Genomic DNA, 24,355 nt, shown 5'->3' with positions numbered 1-24,355 from the left:
AGAGTCCATTTGGCAGTACCTTGGGGTTTGCAGTCATTAGTGGCAGATTCCTCGCTATCGACAGTGGGAAACCATCATTGTCTCCTAATTGATAGATTCTTACAGGTGTTCGACTTCAGCTCATCTATTCACACTTGTTAGATTGTACTGGGTACCTTGACGCTCATTATCATTATCGGTGAGTAGTCTCGCGTTTGTTAACGGTATACATCAATGACCGGTAATCAAACGATTTCTCACATGGTCGACTTCAGATCATTTATTCCCATGGTGTAGAAATGTACCACGGCGGTTGGTGAAGACCTCAGGTTGTATCAGCATTCATTGGTTCACTTGACAGTTGCTCCTGTTGCTGCTAGTTGATACCACTCCACCTTATATGTTGCAGTCAGTCACGACGACATTCTATATGCTGGCACCTAAGTTTGCAGTGTAATACCATCCTATTCCATCATGTTCAGTTGGTACCTTTTTGGGATCATTCTTTGGTATCAGTGATCCGTTGCATCTTTCAGCATCATTGACAGTCTTATATGTGATATTCAGACATGTACTTACTCATTATGATAAGATGATCCATTATGTATTTTCCAGTCATTTATACTTGTATACTTAGTGGATCCGCTTGTACTTGATATGCGGACATGCTTTACGTTTCCTGAGCATGGGTATGCCCGCCTCAGACAGTGTTTCTTTCTGATCTCCTTTCGGTGGCTTGGCAGGCTGAATTCTGGTGAAGTCCTCCTCGGTTTTTCGGCAGAGTTCCTTTCCTTGTACTTACTTAATATATTTCGGCCATCATGTTCCCCTTCTGACCTCATACATTAGGGGGCATCTGTTATAGCTCCAAATCTCACTCTTATGGTTTGTGATGCTGCACTCATGGCCTAGGGCAACCCCTCCTTCCACACCTGGTCCAAAAATTTAAAAAACAGTGTTTTATTCCCTATACGCGACATTGCCCTGAGTTAAACGCGTGTACACACGGGTCTGTCATACCTAACCCGCGTGTATCTATTAAAACACTTAAAAAAATAATAAATTCCTCTTTTTCGGGCGGAGATCGCGGGTTTTACCTGCTGGATCACCTGTTAGTGCCCGTGGCCCAACTGTTCCCAATCAACTCCTAACTAAAAAACTACTTTGGAGAGGGTATAAAAAGACATCAAAGGGAAGGCCAAAGAGAGGAGAGAGCAAGATTATTATGCTGAGATTTTTCCCTTAGACCAGGTCTGAAGTCCTTGGTGCTTTCTGCACTTCCCCCCATTTTGCATAGGAAACCCTTGTTTCCATGTGTATTGGTGATCATTCATCCTTGATATCATCATTGAGTAAGACTTGGAAGGAGCTCTTGTTGGAGGCTTGAGGATGGAACGAATCCGGGAGGAAGCTTTGCTTGGAGCCTGTTGAAGGTGTTCAGGTGATATCTTTCCAATATATGTACTTTATTTTCCTTTATATATAAAGAAACACGTCTTTGTTCCCGAAACAATCTTTCTTTATGCTTATGAGATTCTTGTCTTGAATTCTTATGCAAGTGGTTACTTAAAGATTTTTATAACTAACTTTATAGCATAAAGATGGTTTATACATAAGTATATGTACATGTACTGTTGTGTTCTTTGATTTGTTTGTCTTGCAGGTCAAAGAAAGAAGAAGGGAACTCCAAGAAGGGTTTGGACCCTAAAGGCCTTCTCGAACGTAGGACCTTAGGTACGTACCCTAAACATTAGAATTTGCTTAAAAGTAAAAATGATGGCTGAGTGTGTGTGTTTCTTTGAATAAGAAATTTTCAGTCTGGTAGAGTCTTAGCCCAAAGGACCATAGGGGTACTTTCCCTTCAACCAGGTAGCAGCTGATTCCAGGTAAGGTTTGGAATTTTCCAATCACGGCAGTGTCACAAGGATGGCTAGTGAAATCACTCTTCGCAGCTGTTCCTCAAAATCGGTAAACAATCAAGTGGAGGTGAATGATCGGCCAATGAAAAAGTGGAGGTGACGGTGCAAACACGACCAAGGCTTTAGTGGCTGAAGTACTTCATTCACGTTGGTTATTTATCGGGGAATAGTTCATTTTTTAACGAGCTTAAACGCGGGTGGAAACATTTGCTCGGTGCGGGTTTATTTTTTAACGAGCTTGAACCTTGCGGTAACACTGCTCGATTAATCCAGTCGTATGATAAGAATGTCTCATATAAAAATGGCAACTTTTAGAGTTTTTCCCCACATCCTTTCTTTATGCAAGTTAGGAAACGACCAATCCTATGGGTTTAAAGGGTTAGAGGTCCTAAAAATTTAAAAAATAAATAGTCGCTCTTCGCTTGCATGCCAAAAGGCTTGCATGCCCCCAGGTATAAAACAAAGTTTCAAGGTTACCTCTACTTCTTTCCGCCAAAACATTTGTTTTACCGAGAGAGGCCTATCTCTTATAGGTTACCCAAAGATTTTTCTATTCACGGTGTAAACAAAACACTTCTTAGGCGATGTCTACCGAGATAAACAAAGGTGAACGGATGATATAGTGAGACCATCCCTGACATAACTTTGACAAGAGAATCTTGTTCTAGAATAACCCCCTCTTCCAATCACGGATGGGGGTACAGACTAGTCATATTCTCCCGCGGAAACCTACTCTATACCCGAAGTTTTTTTGCCGAAGCAGACCAGGATGCATGCCCCCTGGGTTTCAGTCATATCCCTCCGAATTTCTCGCGCTCATCGGGAGGACGGACTGGAGATTGAGACATTTCTTGCGTGAAAAGACCATTCAGGGATGGTATATGACTATTTGCTATGCGTGATCCGGGAAATGAAAGTTGGTCTACAAGCTTGAACACTCTTCCTTAGTGCGGAAAACACATCACTCTAAAGAGTGATGAGACAATGGCTCTCATGCAATAAATATAGTCTCATCCAAGGAGTAGATTGTAATCTAGGGGCCCTTGAACTACCATTACGTTCATGTGAACGGTTTTCCCTCTCAATGTTATGGGCACATCGGGAAGGATCCCTAAAGGTCGACTGGTTCCTTTATCAAAGCCTGTCAGATTTCTCATCTCAGGCAAAAGCGATGGTGAACCAAGCACTTTCCAAGCAGTTGAGGAAAGGATACTCACAGAAGCCCCCTCATCTATGATGGTACCAGCCATAACCATTCTATATATTTGAACGATAATTCGGAATGGTACGCTTGCTGGTAAACGGGGTCTGCCTAGTTGATTCCAGTCGAAGGAGACAACTAGGTTGCTTGGAGGTGGGACTGAATAGACGACCGGGTACGACTCTGACAAACTTCCTTCCTGCGGTAAAGGAACGGGTAAATTGCCCCCATATTCGTTGGAGTCTGTGCTTATGAAAAGAATTTGGACGGTGTCATCCTTGTTCTCTTCAGTGATTGTATCATCTGAAGATGAAACCTCTGAAGGCAAGACTGGGTCAACTGCCGCCTCGACCTTTTGACTTTCTTCTGGTATGGATCCAGATGGTTTATCTTTAATGATAGGTGCTTCAGCCGACCACCTGAGCAGGCCAGTCGGATTTTCAACTAGTGACGGACTCGGCAATAGTTTTTTATATCCAGGAGGAAGTCGTAACGGTGAAACCGGACGATCATCCAAAACTCTTTTAGCTTCGCCTAAGAAGGGACAACGGTGGACGACATGATCGCCTTCACACAATTTACAAGGAAATCTATATTTTCCTTTTTGTCCTGGGGCTTCACTTTCACTAGTCGATGGTGTGCTTTCAACATGATCATCAGAGGTTGACGACACCAGGTTGTGCAAACGAGGAGACCAGTCCCTTAATATCCGAGGGATGCAAGGACAATCTCTGTGAAAGTGGTCTCCTTTGCAAATGACACATGGCAATTTAGGCCTGGTTGGTGCAGTGTGTGTATTTTCGTTAGACAACACTCGTTTTCCCCCATTCATCGTTGGCTCCTTCTTCTTCTTCTCTTTCTTCTTCTTTTCCTTCTTCTCCTGAGGAACTTGACTTTTGGCTTTACCAGCCCCATCAAGCGAAGAGGAAGGAGGAGAGGAAGAATTAGAGGAAGTAGAAGGCTGGTGGGTAACTCTAGATTCGTCTAATTGCTGATTTGATTGTTGAGGAATAGTGGTGTTCTGAACAACAGAGGTTGAGAAGAGCCATACTGGCAAACCAATTGTCAGCCCTGGAAGCGACAATGTGGCCATATGGGGCGCACCAACATCTCCCCAAGAGGAGAAGGGACTAGGATTTCCTCCAAGGGGAATTCCTTGGTTGGTAGACTACATTTTCTCAACCAAAGATCAACATAGGAAAGGGTAATGAATATTCCGTTTAAAATAAATTTTATACGCTTTGACACAACTTGTTTTTTCAGTTTTTAAGAGTCGAGAAAAAACAAAAGATGACTCTAGTCTCCTTCGATTTTTAATGAGCCTGAAGTGACAAGTGCTCAGATGGACCTTTTTCGTTAAAGAGTCTGAAAAGGAACGAAAGGGACTTCTCTGGAGGTCTAGGTAGAGGGAGTACCAAACCAATTGCAAAACTGCAGAATACTTTTTACGGTACGGCAGTCAATCTTCCCGAATGCTGTGTTCAGTGCATTGCGATCGATAGGGCAGCAGACACGGCTTCCTATGGATAAAGGATTTAAGCCTATAGGGGTCTCCCAAAATATACTCGACGGTACATGGGAGCACAAGTCCGTACTGGCACTTATCATCTCAAAGTGGAGGAATCACCCAACCATTAGTGAGGAGAACAGTTACCAGGCTTTATGACGCCGGAATACGTCTCTAGCCTAGACCTCTAAATGTTGTGCGTTAAGTTCCAAAGCGTTGTTAGATTCATTGAATTTATTTTAAGTTGATCTTTCTTATGAAGTTTTCCTTTTGGGTTCACCACGAGATGTAGATGTAATTCCTGAAATGCAATCTAAAGATGATAAACAAACTTTTATCTCTTTTGCGCAATGAAAATCCTAGCTACTAGAGGAAAAGAAAGACACAATCTTTTCACAAAGAGCAAAGAGCACACTGTAAATGCACTTTCCTAAATCAAGCCAAACAGACTGTCTATATGCAAATGCACATGCATGTATTTGTTTTCGACTTTCTTAGTATTGATGCTAAAAAGAAAGTTGATGTACAAATCTGAATTTGCTTTCAAGCGACAAACACAAACAAGCTTCTTTTCGAAATCAAAAGGTAGAGACGATGAATACTCGTTTTGACACTAGAAAATCAAAAATTCAGATGAAAGGCAATAGTAAAAGTGTAATCGAACATCAACAGCAATTAAACTTTCTCCTATGATCGAAATCGACACTTGCGACAGATCTAAATCAAAGGACGACAGTACGACTATTCTACTTTTGCAATGGAAAATTGTAAACGACTCAACAAACACACAAAAACATCTACAGTTCTTTTGTACAAAGGAGGCGGAATAACAGTAAGGAAAAGGGGTTTTAAACAGACATATACTGATCACAGGCTGCAAAATTCAGAGACAGAACTGGAAAGAATGAAGCACAAGAACCACAGCTGCACAGGGCTAGTCTGATCAGCACACCTGTAACACAGAGAAACTGGATTGCAGCGCAGGTTGCCCTCTCAGGAAGTGCGCTGAAATGCAGGAACTCTTAACAGTACCTGCGCTGGGCCAGAAATGAGAATCTGTCCGGTTTCTGGGTCATAGTTTGCAGTTTAGTCTTTGGTTTTTGGCCGAGTAAAAGCAATCAGTAATGCACAATCAGGGGTAGATCTAAGGAGGGTCTAAGAGCTATCACAAGGGCAATCAGATAGTTTGTGAATCAGCTGTTCAAATCATAAACAAATCCAGTGAATGGATTGAAGCATCAGATGTCTACTTTGCATTTGTTATGGAAAATACAGTTCGAATGCTACTTATAAGTTTATGAAACAAACAACAAAGAGATACACAAACAAACTAATTAGACATTTTCCCCAGCGGGGTCGCAATTTTGTTACCAGGAAAAGTGTCTATTTAGAACTGCTCTATCCCACTAAGGTGTGACAGCTGCCTTAGAAACAAATAGAGAAAACTAGTTTTGTATTTCCTTTATGAACTATAGATAGAGAGGAATAGAAAGGACCGACATGTGTCTTGCGCTAATCCTTTGATCCAATCCCTCTCTTCTTTGACAGCTTCCAGCTACCTACTCCCTTACTTGCCCAGCTTCACCAAGTACCTGTAAGATCACAGAAGAAGAACACTATACAAAGACATGGATCTATATTCATAAACAACTTAGGATCAGTTTTAAGTTAACCATACAAATGTAACAAGCATCAATGATACAGAAGCATGGAGGAAAAACTCAAATAGTTTTTATTGATAAACAAGAAGATCCAGGAGGAGTTACAACCGATGGTTCCCAACCCAGCATCAACCTCCTAGCAAAGAAGCCCCTCTTCACCTCCAACAAAGCATAAATCACCCAATACTCTGATATTTGTCTCAAAACCAACAGCAATTCCTTACAATGTGCAAAATTCCAGCCTCTGGATCTCTGGGATGAGGGATCCATATATAGATGTATGTAAGGAGGATGAGTCAGCTTGTGATTTTATTAGTGTATTCTCTCTGTCAGTTCTTGCTTCCACTTGGAGACTGAAGGCCTCTTGCTCATCCTTGGTCGAATTCAGTGAGGCAAGTGTCATAGGAGAAGATTCTGGAAGCTTCCATTGTCCCTCCACCTCGCGGAATGACACTGCCATTTGTCATTTCTCGCCCAACACACCCTCATAGTGCATTTAGGTTCGTTTCAACGCACCTAGCCAGTGTGTTTAGGTGCTATGCAATGCACCTAGCCACTGGAGCAGCTGAAATGATCCTGTTTTGACTTATTCTGAGCAGTTTCTGGTGGAGAACTTCTGGGAGAAGCTGTAATTTGTTGACCTTGTTCCTTTAGGGGTTAGAAAAACACTTTTAGGGACTTAGGAGCCCTTGGTTTATGGACATTTCATGCTTGGAGTTGTAAGGCACAAAAATTACTATAACACTTTGGTAGACCCTGTTCAGTGGGAAATCCGCTAGATCGATTCTAGTGGTAAAAGAAGATGGCGAGCAATGGAAAGATAGAGATCGAGAAATTTAATGGTCAGAGTTTTGAGTTGTGGAAACTCAAGATGCAGGATCTGTTGGTGGATAAAGATCAGTGGATCATAGTATATCTGGGTACTAAACCAACAGGAGTGTCCGATGAAGAATGGAAGAAGTTAGATCGAAAGGCAAAGAGCATAATACGATTGTGTGTCTCAGATTTAGTATTGTTGAATGTATCAGGGGAAGCTATGGCTAAGGCTTTGTGGGACAAGTTAGGGACTTTGTACCAATATAAGTCTCTGGTGAATAAAATGTTCCTACGGAAAAATCTGTATAAACCGAGGATGAAAGATGGAGACTCGATGACAGAGCATCTGAATGCGTTTAATACTGTGGTAAGTCAATTATCATTTGTTGATATCAAAATTTCAGATGAAGATAAGTGCATTAGTTTGTTGTGTTCTCTACCATATTTGTGGGATAGTCTGGCTATTGTAATAGGTAGCAATGCAACTTCCTTGCAGTTTGATGAAATAGTCTCATCCTTACTGATGAAGGAGATGAGACGGAAAAATATGGAGAGCCAGAATGGTGATGGCTTGTCTATATGGGGACGGTCCTAGAACATAAACAAAAATAAGTCATCTAGTGGGAGATATAAATCTAGAAGGAGATCTAAATCTCTAGGAAAACCTGTAAAGGTAGTGTGCTAAAAATGCGAAAAGGAAGGGCACTACAAAAGGGATTGTAAATCTAAAGCTCCTGACAAAGGAAAGGGATCTGATGATGCTCATTTTGTAGAGGCGAAAACCATCTCAGATGAAGGTGGGGATGTGTACCTGGCTTCTTCAAGTACACATGTAGATCATGAGGCAAGGTTGATTAACTCAGGTGCATCCTTTCACTTCACTCCCCATAGAAAGTGGTTCTGCGAGTATTAGAAATACGATGGTGGTGATGTCTTCTTAGGGGATGATAGGAAGGCTAGAATCACTGGTCACAGAAAAGGCGTGGAGGTCGAATGGCTAAAGCCATGAACAGAGACAGTTGAATGGAAACCAAGAGGGATAACGAAGAGTCCAAGCGACCAAGAGAGATAATGAACAGCGAACCCTGAGAGGAGGACTGAGCGCAGAGAGCAGTAAAGCCAAGTAGAGGAGATAGTGTCGAGATGACCACAGGTAGCATCGAGCACCAGAGAGCTTGAGGAATCAAGCCTTCCCATAGAGGAATCTGTCTGGATTGAGCATCACAGTTGGCTCTTTCCACTGTAGACCGAGGGTCATAGAACTAGTAGGAAGAACAAGAGTCTGTGTACTCCAAGTGGCTTGGGGAATCCAAGGACCACCCTGCCAAGAAAAATCTGCTTCAAAAGAACTCATATTGAGTCCCTGCATTGTAATTTCTCTGCTGAAAGACACAATAAAACAAGGCCACCACTGAAGCTGGATCGGAGACGTAGCCCTGGACAATAGGGTGAACTCCTTATTAAAAACTATTTGTATCTTTGTATTGCTTATTGTATTTATCTGCTGTCTTTCCATTTATTTTCTGTGTATTGGCAATCTGATCGATCCATTGTTTCAATAACACAGAACACACACACCAGCACATGGGTCTGTAATACCTTTTGTTTAATAAATCGTCACTGAGGTCACTCATAGGGTGATTATCAGATCAAATGGGGGCATCTCACGTCGCCAATGATATCATTGGAGCTATTTCACATCCTTTACCATATACTTAGCAGAGTTATAGCTATCCACAGGGGGGCACCAATTTCTCCAACACTTATGCCCCTCCTACTAGCAACGTGTATTCAGGACAAAGCACCTCTTATGCATTCACCCAACCACATCAGTAGATTGTTGGCATTATGATGCATGTGTTGTACTTGATGGCAACCCTCTCATAGAAGAATATCTCACTTATGTATAACTGGATGAATCTTCATAAGAGATATCAGATGTGACTGATGGAAGACAGCTCAAAGCAATCAGATGATAGTTCTAAGTGTGACAAGTTAGCTTTGCCATCAAGTCCAAAGAGGGAGATTGTTGGCATTATGAGATAAGTGTTGTCCTTGATGGCAAACCACACTGATGAGAAATCATAGTGCAGAAGGACAACAGCAAGGAATTGATGATCAGACTATAAGAAGAAGAGAAAGTTCATACACGCAGGTTCATTAAGCCCAAGTCGCGTATACAAGCAGGTTCACTATATACCAAGTCACGTATACGCAGGTTCGCTATATACCAAGTCGCGTGTACACGCTAGTTGGCTTCAGTAAAAGCGCGTGTATGTGGAAAACTTATCTTTGGTCCACGGCGGTTATTCCTTGGAAGTTGTGCCTATGGTTTTGGACCTTGGTGTCTCGACGGACGTGTTGATCCCTAGTTTTGAAGATGATGGTATTGGATTTCTATGGTTTTGGCTCTTGGTATTGAACAAGGCCTAAGGCTATATAAGGAGAAGTAAATCATTAGGCAAGTGTATCGGAAATGTCTTGAATATCTGAAGAAGCATGAGATCCAGATGCAAGTTATGGGTTGATGATGTATTGCTTGATCTGAGCTAAGGAGAGATCTCATCGGTTGATGGAGAACAAGATCTAAGGAGAGCTCGGGATCAAATGGTCTGAAATGAACTATCTTTATATAGTTGATTATGCGTATTTCTAGATCTGCATACTGACACAATGTTATGTTCTGGGTATAACTGATGTCTGGTACAGCTGCAAGTTATGAAAAATGATTTTTAGATCTGTACGCGGGTTGTCTTTGGAAAAAGCGCGCATACACGCGGGTTTGATTCATCGAAGTAGCGTATACATTGTAAAGCTTGATATTTGAAGTTGCAGATGGGTCTGATGGTTATTACAAAGTTTTGTGTCTGCTATGTGTTCTGATGACGGTGTTGTGAATAGGGTTTCAGTGATTCAGAGTTTGATGATTGTTTTGAGCTTCAATGATAGTTATGGGTCCAGTATGAAAATTGGATGAAAAGTGGCCTTTCAGATTATGTGTTGTGCTTCACGTATCCAGTCTGAAAATTGATGAAACGTGGTACCTGGAGGAGAGAAGATTGTAGGCAAGCACCTACGTACTAGTATCTAAGCTAGTACAAAAGCTAAGGGAGATATTTGGAGCATTGTAGCAGGTAGCAGCCTGTGTACTAGTAAATGGATCGGCTAGTACAAAAGCAAAGGGGGTTGTAGCTCCCGTACTGGTATAAGACTGCACCAGTACAAATATTGTAAAAGGATTTTCTTATTAAGAAGAAGATTGAGATGACTTGCAGCAGGTGGTTTTCACCCACATTGGGTTTCCACCTTATATCTTTGTGTTCATGTGTGTGGCTTTTGTGTGATGATCTGTTCTGTTATACTGCACCTGTTTACTGTTAATATGGTTAATAATGTTCTAATGCATTTACTGAAGATAAGCTAACTGAATCACAAGACTTCTGGATATACGCTAGTTGCTTTAGACACAGCAGCGTGTACACGCGGGTTCACTTAACTGAAGTGGCGTATATGTTTTTGAGCATTGAAAAAAGTTTTAATGATCTGATAATACTGATTCACCCCCCCCTCTCAGTATTATTTCCAACAATTGGTATCAGAGCAGGTCCTTTGGTAGAAGCTTGATCGCTTGAAGGAGATCCGTGGAACAATGGGAAAGAAGCTTAAGAAGAAAGCTCATAAGAAGAAGAAGACATCTCAGAAGATCTATGACAGTGGGAGAGTCGATTGGGGATTAGGTATAAGAAGTTCTTCAGATTCAGAATCAGATTCAGAATCATTATCAGGTATGAATGTGTTATCCTCTGATGTTCCTGCTATATTTCCTTGTGAAAGTGATGGAAGTGAGAGTGAAACTACTGAACATGCTTTTATGGGTGAGCAAGAAAAGTATCAAATAGAGGCAGTATTTAGAAGGCTTGCAGACAAAGTTAAAGATCAACAAGATCTATTGAACAAAAGGGAATCTGCTTTCAAAGAAGAAGTTACCAAACTAAAGGCCCAACTAGAAGAAGGAAACAAGGTAAGAAAGCTTCTCAAGGACAAGGAAGACCAATGTCAAAAATTGCAGCATGAAGTGACATCATTAAGAAAAGAAGTCAACGAAAGAAGCACAACCATCAAGAAACTCAAAGATAGATCCAGCTACTATCAAAATCTTGAAGCTACAATCGTCACTCTAAAAGGAGATCTTGAAGAATCAAAGAAGCAGAATACAGATCTACTCCAAGCTATTGCAATACAAGAAAATGAAGCCACCAGCTTAAAATCTCAACTAGAATGTGCCTTCCGAGTTCGTCAAATGTAGCAGGATCTGAATGAAGAACAAGAAAAGGAGATTCTCAAACTAAGGGAACAAATGGAAGAAGGAAGGAAAGATGAAGAAGATTTGAAAAAGCAATCTCTTGAAAAGGAAGAACAGCTTCAGGTTGAGGTAAATATCTTGAAAGGTAAACTAGAAGAAAAGGATAGGCTTTTACGATTTCAAGATAGTTCTAAAGTCTTGGATGATATTCTTAGTAGTCAAAGGTCTCCTGCTATCAAGACTGGTCTTGGTTTCCATGAATCTGTTGAAGGTGAATCTAGTTCACAAGGTGAGGCAAGGAACTCTAAAGAGAAATCTAAAGTGATCAACGAAGAAATGAAAGATCAATCTCATCATCAACCAAGAAAAGAGATTCCTCAAAGAAAATCCTTTACTCCTCCTATGAATAATGTTGAATGTTATGTATGTCATAATCTTGGACATGTTGCAGCTAGATGTAGAAGAAGAAGGGTTCAAGACCATTATGCAGAAAGATCATCACATTCAAGGTACTTTTATGGATATTGCTTTGCTTGCAATATGTTTGGTCACAAAGTTGTTGATTGCTACAGAAGGAATATGAAACATGTAAGATGTTATGCATGTAACAAGCTTGGTCATATAGCAAAGGAATGCAGGAACAAAGGATGGACATCACACCAAAAGGAGAAAACCTCATCACACTTGAAGATATGGAGGAAGAAGGAAGTACAGTCAGCACAATGTACTGAGACATAGCACAGCACAGACATATCAGACTCAGGGGGAGCTGAAAGTGTAAAACTTCAGTGTTCTGAATCTCATACGCAAGTTCCTTGAAGGGAAGTCGCATACATACGCAAGTTAGACACTGCAAAGTCGCGTATATGTCAGTCTGAGGAAAAGCAGTGGGGACAGGATCAGAAAAAGGATCTGATATCATTCAATCTATTATTTGCTCTATTGGTTACAGTCTGCTGAGGATGTGTGGAAATGTTTTGTTACTTGTATGATGTCTAGAAGTGTTTTGATCCTAACTTGAGGATGATGATGTTTTGATGCTTATTTCTGATATATGCATGATCAGATCTAACAGATGGCACTGGTTGAGGGAGAGCATATGCCTTTAGTAATTCATTGTTGGCATTATGGTTAATAATCCTTGGTGATGATTCTTATATGGCTAAATGATATATCTTGCTATGATGTGGTTGTGAGTTGTCTATGATAAACTCTCATATGATTCTTGAAGTTACATAGAAGATGTTCAGATCAGATTTATGGTTGATTCTTTGATGATGCATATATGGTGATCTTCATAAGGACAAGGAGAAGTACAAAGCTTGAATACACATCTTCCTCACTTGATGATGAGTCACTTATATACTGCTGTTGTCATATGCATAAAGATCATACAGTTATGATGTAGGCACTCATATGGATAAGGATTGTTGCTGATGATGATACATAGTGCTGATACATGGATGTCTCCTCAAAGTCACTTTGTTGGAGACATGATGATGAGTTCGTGTCTATATGATGATAGGTTTATACTTACATATGTAGGTTGATGTAGATGTTCCCAAGTAATGATACTTGGATCATGTAGATCTTGACGTTGATGAAATGGCTATGGTGGTTTCACATGTAATGTGAATGATTTCATGATGATGTTTAAAAGGAGGAGTTTCCCTCTCTTGCCATTTTGCAGGATCTTGGTGTAGCTGGGCCAGTGAAAGAGAAAGGAGCTGGGAGCAAGCAGCAAGGAGAGAAGATTGGATCAACCATTAGCGAAAGACATCGGTTAGTGGATCTCTTTCTCCTCTATTTTACTTTCATAAAGAAGAAATCTTAGATAGCTTTACTTTGATTGTTGTTGAGGTACTATCACCCTTAGAGTGGGATAGGGTCATTCCGTATTGGATACTTTTCCCAACAACAAATTGGCGACTCCACTGGGGAAGCGTATCTTGTTGGTTGTTTGTGTTTTTGCTATTCATTTCCTAAACACAGGGAGTACCGAATCGAACTGCATTTGGATCTTCCAAATGCAAAGTAGAGGGCAGCTACTCTAGCTCAGTTTCTGGGCATGTTTATGATTTGGAGAGCTGATCCACAAGGACTCTGAACAGCTCTTAGTGATAGCTTTTCATCCTCCTTTTCATCCTTTAGTGTGTACATGATTGATAGCTTTTGATTTGGCCAAAAACTGTTGATTTTTGAGCAATCTGTAACCCGGAAACCAAGAGAAACGAGAGTTTCTCTCTTTATTGCAGGCACTGTGAAGGCAGTCTGCATTTCATCGCAGGTCCCGAAGGGGCTACCTGCGCTGAATGTCAAACTGACAGTGTTCTACCTACGCTGAACCAGTTTTTCCTTGTGCAACTGGGGTTCCCTGCTTTCTGTTGCCCTGTTTTCATCCTTGTTTTTGCAGCCTGTTATCAGTCAATGTACCTATCTGAAACCACCTTTCTTTGCCACTATTCCGCCTCGGTTGTATAAAGAAACTGTGTTTGTTCTTCGTGTATTTCTTATATCATTTGTAGTTTCCCATAACGAAAAGTGAACTAGTCTTGTTGTGGCCTCTTAGATCTAGACTTGTGATAAGTGTTGTTTTGATCTTAAGAGTTATTTTGTTTGCTGTTCATAGCTGATTGAGCTTTTGCTTTCGTCATATGGTTTGAATTTATGTATTTCTAGTGTTGAAACAAGTAAATCTTAAGGTTTCTTTTGATTTTGGACAAAAGCTTGTTTGCTTTCACTTGAAATTGAATTCGAAGTTATACAACAACTTTCTTTTTGTAGCACACCAACATTAAGAAAGAGAAAAGAAATACCTGCATTGTGCATTTTTCATTTGATAAGTTTGCATGTTGGATTTAGGAAAAAGTGCATTAGTGTGTGCTCTATGATCTGTGTGAAAAGATGATGTCTTTCTTTTCCCTCAGTAGTTAGGATTTTCAAAGTTAAAAGATTGGAAAAGCTTGCTTCTCATCTTAGACTGCATTTAGGAATTTGTATCATACATCTCGTGGTGAACCTTGAAAGGCAAACTTTAAAAAGATCAACTTAAAATATATTGAATGAACCTAACAACGCTTTGAAACATAACGCAAACACATAGAGGTCTAAGCTAGAGACGTGTTCCGGCGTCGTTAAACGTAGTGACTGTCGATCTCGAAGAAGGTGGGTGATTCCTCCTGAGAGTCGGTGGCACTAATACGGACTTGTGCTCCCACGTACCGTCGCGTATATATTGGGGGACCCCTATAGGCATATATATTTTATCCATAGGAAGCCATGTCGGCCGCCCTACTGATCACAATGCAGTGAACACAGCATTCACGAAGATCGACCACCCGTACCGTAAAACGTATTCTGTGGTTTTGCGAAAGGTTTGGCACACCCTCTGCCTAGATCTCCAGAGCAGTTTCTTTTGGCCTTTTTCAAACTCTATAACTGAAAAATTCCATCCGAGCATTTGTCACTTCGGGCTCGTTAAAACATCGAAGGAGACTAGAGTCATCTTTAGCTTTTTCTCGACTCTTAAAAAGTGAAAAAGCAAGTTGTGTCTAAAGCGTCGTTATAAAATTTATTTTAAACGGAACATAATCACCTCCTATTCCTGCGTTGATCTGTAGGTTGAGAACATGGAACGCACCAACCAAGGAATTCCCCATGATGGAAATCCTAGTCCTTTCTCCTCTTGGGGAGAAGTTGGTGCGCCCCACATGGCCACATTGTCGCTTCCAGGATTAACAATTGGCCTGCCAATATGGCTATTCTCAACCAATGTAGTTCAGAACACCATGGTTCCTGAACAGTCGAGTCTACAGTTAGATCAGTCTAGAGCTGCCCACCATCCTTCTACTTCCTATAACTCTTCCTCCAATCCTTCATCTTCGCAAGGTAGAGCCGGAAAAAGCCAAGCTCCCATGGAGAAGAAGGAGAAGAAGAAGAAAGAGAAGAAGAAGAAGGAGCCTAAGGCGACTGGGGGCAAGCAAAAGACATCTGACAAAAATCCACACACAGCACAGACCGGGCCTAAATCGCCATGTGTCATATGTAGAGGAGACCACTTCCATAGAGATTGTCCCTGTATTCCCCAGATACTAAGGGACTGGTCCCCTCGTTTGCACAGTTCGGGAGCATCAACCTCTGATAGCCATGTTGAATGCTTACCGTCAACCAGCGAAAGTGAAGGTTCAAGACAAAGAGGGAGAGCAAGATCCCCCTGCAGACTGTGTGAAGGAGATCACGCCATCCACCGTTGTCCCTTCTTAGATGAAGCGAAGAGAGTTTTGGAAGATCGTCCGGTTTCACCGTTGAGACTTCCTCCTGGATACAAAAACTCGTGCCAAGTCCTTCGTTGGTTGAGAATACAGCTGGCCCACTCAAGTGGTCAGCTGAAGCGTCAGTCATTGAAAATGAACCTACTAAATCCAGACCGGACGAAAGTCCAAAGGTCGAAATGGCAGTTGACCCGGTTCTCCCTTCAGAAGTTTCATCTTCAAATGACACCGCCACTGAAGATTCATCTTCAAATGACACCCTCACTGAAGAGAATAAGGATGACACCATCCAGATCCTTTTCATCAACACGGACTCTGACGAGCATCAGGGCAATGCGCCCATTACTTTATCGCAGGAAGGAACATCGTCAGGGTCATATTCGGCCGTGTATTCGGTTCCACCACCAAGCAACCTGGTTGTGTCGTTTGATTGGAACCAACTAGGCAGACCCCGGTTGCCAGCCAGTATACCATTCAGAATCATAGTCCAAATATACAGAATGGTAATGGCTGGCACTATCATTGATGAAGGGGCATCTGTGAGTATCCTTTCCTCTATTGCTTGGAAAGCACTGGGTTCCCCGGTGCTTTTGCCTGAGATAAGAAATCTCTCGGGTTTCGATAAAGGAACCAGTCGACCATTAGGGATCCTCCCCAATGTGCCTGTAACATTGAAAGGGAAGATAGTTCAAATGAACGTGATGGTCGTTCAAGGACCCTTGGATTATAACCTACTCCTTGGACGAGACTATATATATTTCATGGGAGCAATAGTCTCCTCACTCTTTAGAGTAATGTGTTTTCCACATGAAGGAAGAATGGTCAAGCTCGTAGACCAACTTTCATTTCCGGGATCACGCATCGCAAATAGTCACATACCAACCCTGAATGGTCTATTCAATCAAGAAATGTCTCCACCCCCAGTCCTTCTTCCCGATGAATGCGAGTGATTCGGAAAGATGGGACTGGAACCCAGGGGGCATGCATCCTGGTCTGCTTTGGGCAGAGAAAACCTTGGGTATAAGATAGAATTTCCGCGAGAGAATATGACTGGTCCGTGCCCCATCCGTGGATGGAAGAGGGGTTGTTCTGGAATAGGATTCTTTTGTCAAAGTTACGTGTTTGACAAAGGTCATTCACCCTTGTCTATTTCGGTAGACATTGCCGAGGAAGTGTTTTGTTGAAAAAATAACGAGACAATCTTTGGGTAACCTGAAAGAGGTACCTCTCCCAGTGAAACGAAAGTTTCGATGGCAGAAAAGTAGAGGTAACCTTGAAACTCTGTTTTATACCTGGGGGCATGCAACCTTTTGGAGTGCAAGTAAGGGGCGACTATTTATTTTCTAAATTTTTAGGTCCTCCCTTTAAACCTGTAGGTCTAACCCTTTAAACTCGTAGGATTAGCCGTTTCCGAACTTGCATAAAGAAAGGATGAGAGGGAGCATAGCTTTGGTAAGGCGCAAGCTCTATAAAAAATGGGATCTTTCAGGAGACATTCTTATCTTATGACTGGTATAATCGAGCAGTTTTAGCATAAAGTTCATGCTCGTTAAAAAATAAACGCAAGATCCGAGCAGTTTTAACGCGGTCTTCATGCTCGTTAAAAAATAAATAAAAGCAGTGAGCAATGTTTCCCCCAGAGTTTAAGCTCATTTTTAAATAAAAAATGAACCTATTCCGGTAAATAACCTCTGTGATCGTAAATTTATCAGCCATAAAAAGCCATGGTCGTGTTTGCACCTGCCACCTCCACTTTCCATTTGGCCGATCGTTCACCTCCATATGATAGTTTACCTATTTTGAGGAACAATTGCGAAGAGTGATTTCACCTAGCCATCCTTGTGACACTGCCGTGATTGGAAAATTCCAACCTGTACCTGGAATCTGCTGCTATCCCTGTTTATCACTCGTTCCTCAAAATACGAGTCTTCTTTGATCTCTTTTCAACTGACTCGTAAAATATGAAAAGTTTGCCGAGTTTTGGCCTTCCAGCTCGTTAAAAGGACCAGAAGAGCTATCCCTCCTCTAGATTTTAATCTTTTTGGACCTGAGGGATTATTACACAAAAAGGTCGAGCGCTTGTTTTATTCGGCTCGTTAAAGTTATCGAAAACTCATCCCTTCTGTATTGTTTTATACTTTTTCGGACTTAAGGGATTAGATGACGAAAAAGGAATTTTGGAGTTGGCTTTCTGTACCTTTTCAGACTCTCTAAAAATGAAAAGGACTGAGTTTTCCTTGTCGTTAGACTCGTTAAAATGATTAAATAGTGACAAACTTGTCTTTAGACGAGAACGAGTTTCCCTATCGCTAGGCTCGTTAAAACATAGCGATGGGCTTGCCTGAAGGGTAGGTTATAGAACAAGCATATGTTATCCTCCTCAAGCTTGACAAAAATAAAGAGGTACTGGTCAGAAATGACTGGGGAAAAATTGGGAGAACCTCAAAGCTTTAATGGTAGCAAGTCGCTCTTGAACATGACACTTTTCCTCCGTACCACATCGGGTTGGGTTGTTTCATTCACCGGTCTCATCACCATGGTCTCGCCAAACCATCCACATTTGGGGTAATGCTACCGATCCATCGCATCAGTGTCGTTATATGTTCAAGAGATGTTGTTCAAAAAGAGTCAAATGTGTCCCATCCACTACCATACATCATCTTTCATCCTTTCATGACCGCCACCCTGAATCATATTTCAAAGATTGTTTTCACCTCCATTAAAATCATTAGCTCCGTTCCGTGTCACTGATGTGGGATTCATTAAGGCCCTCCTTTGACGGATCGCTTCTTGTCGACTTTAGCTCATTATCCAAGAAGTTGATCTAGGAACAACCCCCTCAGTACTTTGAAGCTTGCATGCCTCAATGGCAAGTTTCTCACTTCCGGCGACAGGTATACACCAATGACCTTCGACCAGAAGATTTTGCGTGGTGTTCGACACCAAGTCCTATATTCACACCACGTAAATTGTACTGCAGTACCTTGAGGATCATTATCATTATCGGTGATTCCTCTCGCGCTTGTTAACGGTTTACATCATTGACCGGTAATCAAGCGATGTCTTTCCATGTTCGACTTCAGTGCAATTCTCACATGGATCGACTTGTACTTAGAGTGAAGATCGAACGAGTTTGAAGACCCCGGATCTAGTTTCATCCATCCGGGCTACGATATATATTCAGGAAATATAAAGACATTTGACATGTACATCATTGCAGCAGATGACCATCCTACTCAAAGGATGATAATTTTCGCCAAAATTATCAGTCTACCATCAGACGATCGTCTGTTCTATGTACCAAAATGAATTTATAAAGCTGAGCATGGGAATGCCTGCCTCAGCTAGATCATGAAAGTAGTATGAAAAATAATGTATTGTATTGTATCTTATGACAGGTCACCTCTCAGCGATCGAATGAACTTCGGATCCTCCTGATAAAGCATTTCACCCGATAAACGACCTCATACTTTAGGGGGCAACTGTTATAGACATTTTTGTGCCTTACAACATGAAGCATGAAATGTCCATAATCTAAGGGATCCAAAGTCCCCAAACATGTTGTTCCTACCCCTAGAGGAACAAGGTCAGCAAACCACAGCACTGAATAAAAGTTCTCCACCTGAAAACACTAAAAAACAAGGCAATTCTGGATCATGTCAACTGCTCCACTGAGCATCTGCGCTGAATGTCAACTGCTCCACTGTCTACCTGCGTTGAATGTCAACTGCAAAGAAGGCTACCTGCGCTGGGCGGGTTTGGACATGTGGCACAGTCATTCCTCAAGGTGTCAATGCCCAGGAAGCTTCCAAAATGACACTTGGATCAGGGAATTTGACTGGTGATGAGTAAGAGGGTCTAGATCTCCAAGTGGAAGCAAGAACCTCCAAGTGGACTCAAGAACTGAAGAATAACTGAAGTGAGAGAGGACACTAGTCAGCTTCATGCCAGCCTCAAGCTGACTCATCCTTTCTCCAAAACTCCTATATATAGATCTCTCTCATGAGGTCTAAGGAGGCTGGAATCTTGTGAATGTAAGGAAGTGTTGTTGGTTTGAATTTAGAACTATTGGGTGATTTGCTTTGAAGGAGGTGAAGAGGAGATTTCTTTCTGCTGGGAAGGTGATGCTGGATTAGGCCTCTTATGGTTGTTTCACTTCCTGAACTTTACTTCTTCCATTAATAAAGCATTTGAGGTTCTTCTATATGCATGTGTCTCAATGATGTATTGTTATACTTTTGTATTTGATTTATTCTAATCCTTGAATCAATTATGAATGTATGCTTCTTGTAGTTTCCCTCTCTTGCCATTTTGCAGGATCTTGGTGTAGCTGGGCCAGTGAAAGAGCAAGGAGCTGGGAGCAAGCAGCAAGGAGAGAAGATTGGATCAACCATTAGCGAAAGACATCGGTTAGTGGATCTCTTTCTCCTCTATTTTACTTTCATAAAGAAGAAATCTTAGATATCTTTGCTTTGATTGTTGCTGAGGTACTATCACCCTTAGAGTGGGATAGGGTCATTCCATATTGGATACTTTTCCCAACAACAAACAAGCCTTGTGCATGTTGTGGTGTACTTGGCCACTATACTCATGAGTGTCCCCTCTTACCCCAGATGCACCAAATGTGGGAAGCCCAAGCAACTTCTAGAGGTCAACCGGCCATGCAACAACCACCACAGAATCCTTCACCATCTCAACCAGATGTGCTCATAAATCCTTTCCCTCAGAAATAATTTGCTATTGCTCAACCCGAGCAAGGTAAAAAAACTCACCTTCCCCAATCTTCTAGTCCTGGTGACTACCAGATCCTCATGATGAATTCTGACGAGGTCAATACCTATGATATCAACTTGCAAACTTGGTCACATCAATATGACCAACCATCAACTTCTTCCACCACTGAGTCCAAAACCAAAGCATCTAATGAGCCTATTATGACACAAAATGATCTGCTACTTGAGTCAATTCCTAATATCCTCAAGGGACCATTACATTGTAACGCAACTTCTAATCGAGGCTCCCATACATACAGTATAGTAGATGACTTGGTGCAATCTCCTACTGCCATGTAGACATTGGAGGTCCTCCATTCATGCCCATCTCAAAGTAAATCTCTACTAAATGCTTTGGGCAATGTAGATCCTTCAGACAATTGTTTAATTGTCTTTGCTTTTGATACATTAGAGCATCCTCGATTACCTCCATCTGTTTCTTTCCAAATACCAGTTCAAGTTCATAATTCCATCATCTCCTGACGCATTATCAATGAAGGCACATCCACCTGTCTGATTTCTGCTGCCATTTCGAAGCAACTCAAGTGACTTGAACTATCACCATCCACCATCACTTTGCATGCTTGGGACAGTGACTCCTCCTAGCATCTCAACATGTATTGCAATTTTCCAGTGACGCTTGTGGGCAATACTGTTCATGCAGACATAGAGGTTATTGATGACCCTCTAGACTACAACATTCTCTTAGGTTGTAGTTACACTTATGCCATGTTATCTATCATGTCTGCAGTTTTCCGCAAGATGTGTTTCCCCAATGAAGGGAATATCGTCAATATTGATCAGTTGACATACTATGAGTCATCATCCTTGACCTCCCCTAAGTCCATTATCTCATCGATGTCCGACAAAGAGTCTCCTACCCTTCTCACCAGTGTTTCATGTAGAGTCTACAAATATTTCTCATTATTAGGTGCTTTCCCAGGTCCTCCCCCTTCTATCTCTGAGCCTATCTCTTTGAGTGTTTTCATGTTAAAAGCATCACATGTTGCTCAAAATAAGTCTAGTACATCTTGTCAACAACCATCTCCTCAGAACTCTATTGTTACCATCTTAGCTGAGCCATCTGGATCCAAACCTTAAGGACCTCCTCCGTTTGTGGGTGCCTTTCCTTTGTTCCCACCAGGAACTATTCTTGTAGGTCTTAACCATCAAGGATTTTTTCCACCAGGACATTTCCCTGCAAGACATATACCTTTCTTGTTTCCTCTTCTTGCAATATTTTTTGTCCTTGTCATGGCTTCGTTGATTCTCCATAACATGACTTTGGGGATCCCATTCCAGTACATTGATCCCCCAACAAAAACTCCGCCTATTCAGCTCAAACCATATCATGCTTTGACCCTAGTTCAACTAGTCCCTACAACCCCTGGCATTGCTCCAGTTCCACCGTAACCTCAATAGGAACCCACTCATGTTGTGAAAGAATCCAGAGAGGGGGCAAAAGCCAAGAGAAGGTAACCTAAGGATAAGGCTCTCCAAGCACCTTCCACTCCCATAGCTCCAAAGGTGACACCTCCATGTGCTTTGTGTGAGGTTATTGGGCATGCCACCAATACATATCATGAGCTTCCTCTTATCAAACCTTTGGTTCATGAAGCATTCCCTGAGTCAAATATCCTTGAGGTCCAAGTTACCTTACCTGGAGTAGCTAAGAAAATCAAAATTTTGCGAGAAAATCACCCTTGTTCCTTGTGCGATCATCATGGTCACTATTCCCATTGTTTCCCTCGTCTCGACAAATTTCATGATTTCTTTCAATCACTTTGCAAATACAAGGTCACTCGTAGTGGATCACCTAATCCTCTACCCGTAGATTCTGGTACCACTAGTACACCAGAACAGGGGGACTCTAATTCCACCATCGTGATCCCTCCCCCCAATGTTGAGGATATTGACACCACTATCCATATCCTTTACCTATCGTCATCCTTGAGTTCCTCGCAGGAAAACCTCTCTGAGTTTTCTACACGCATTTCTATCGATCATCCTTCGTCGGAAGCTCATGTCTCAACATTGGTAGTTTTTTCATCTACTAGCTTTTTGTCTACCATTCTAAATGATGCGTATGTGAATATTATTTCTTAGGATGATGTACCAGGTATCACCACTGCACCATGTGGTCAATATTCCTCCCGTCCCCCCATCTTCCATTCTGATGAGGACATCATGGAAGCCATGACTACCCCTGATTATCCTTGGGACAATATACACCATCGTGCATACTTCCTTCCATATTTGGAGTCCACCACTCTAAATACATCCAGTATGTCCATAGCATACTGGGGGTCACATAGGCCCCTACATCTCCTTATCATCCTTTGGAGGATCTCATGCCAAGTTGGGTCTATATGCTTGAATCCATTTTTCAAGCACTCAGAACACAATAGCACTCCACAAACTCCTCCTGCTATGGGGCATCATTCCCACCTTTGCATACCAGATGAGTCCCCTCCATCACATATTCTTGTAGGAAGTATCCCATGATTGGGGGCAAGATAGTTTTCCCCTGGCCATATTCTCAATTGATTAACATAAGTCTCGGCTTAGAACCCATGAAATCTAGGTATGGTCGATTATCCTCCCATTCCTTGGATAGTTTGTCCTACCGGCCTCTTCGAAGAGCCATATTCACATCATGTATCGTAAACATTTGATACCATATCTTCAAATATTATACTCTATGTCATAGCACCTTTACCACTTAGTCCCCATGTTTGACTTAGTGGGTGAGGATGATTCTAGACCTCCTCTAGTACTGCATTCTCATTTTCCTCTTCCCTTAATTCTTCACTAGGAACCATCATTCCAAGAAGCATTAAGGCCATCTTAAGACAAGTAAGGCCACTTTCCTGCAAGTTTCAAATCCCATTTTTGATGGTCATTTTATCTGCTACAATATCCACAATATTTAGTGTCTTCTTCTCCTCTAAAATTGGAGAGAAAATGCCCTTCAATAGGAAAACCCATAGTTGTTTTGTCGCACATTGCGACCAGACCGTAGCTCAGTTTGATGAACCATCAACACCATTGGAAATCTCTCATAAATTACTACAATGGGTCTTTCTTAGTTGTTGATGATTTGACACCTCACTTGAAAGCCATTTTTCCTTGAAAGGTCACTTCATCACCTCTTAAAATTGAATATCTTCATATGCAATGCTTGGACCTTAGGGACCACCTCCTCTTAGTGCTAGTCAACTCACATGTCGATTTTCTTCACGAGTAACCATCATTTTCTCATGCCCTCATGGTCCCCACCGAGTCTATTTTGTGTGGCAGCGTCATCAAGTCACCCTTGTTCAGAGCATCTGCGATCCTTCCATCCATGGAGTCTGTTTCACATCCCATTGTGTCATATCATAGTATTCCACCCATATTTTCATACCATTCATCTTGTGTTTTCCATTTTGGCCTTCATTCACACTGTCCACCATCCCCTCTGGAGTCGAGTCAGTCGCTGCCAAGTTAACCATGCACCTTACGTGACAGGGGAAGTCGTATGTTTGTCCCTTAGTTCCATTTTCTCCATTTTCCCTAGTGTTAGTCCATCAGTCACATTACTATTTTCCCTCGTGCCTTAGCTAAAGATCGTCATTGCCTCACCTAGGTGGGCCCTATTCTGTCAACATTAGCACATCTATTCTAGAAGAACGGCCTAGAGGGCAGTGTAACTTAGTTCCAGCTTCCGCACTTGTTCGATGCCTCGGATAAATCAAAGGGAATCATTATTTCCCTTTGACTTGATTGTTTCACGTTCGTGATTCATACACTTGATGGTATAGTGATGCAGCTGATTTTACCAGTGATTCCTGGGGGTGTGTGAGATTTTTAAGACCTCATGAGGGGGTGGCTCTTTAGATAGCCCCCCACATGCCTAGATGTCTTCATATTATACTACAGCCTCA

The sequence above is a fragment of the Pinus tabuliformis genome, chromosome 1_2, assembly GCF_031772625.1.
Source record: "Pinus tabuliformis cultivar Carrire ecotype Pingquan chromosome 1_2, CPIR1, whole genome shotgun sequence".
Classification (NCBI taxonomy): Eukaryota; Viridiplantae; Streptophyta; class Pinopsida; order Pinales; family Pinaceae; genus Pinus; species Pinus tabuliformis.
The sequence above is the reverse complement of the archived record's forward strand: the minus strand, read 5'-3'. Positions refer to the sequence as shown.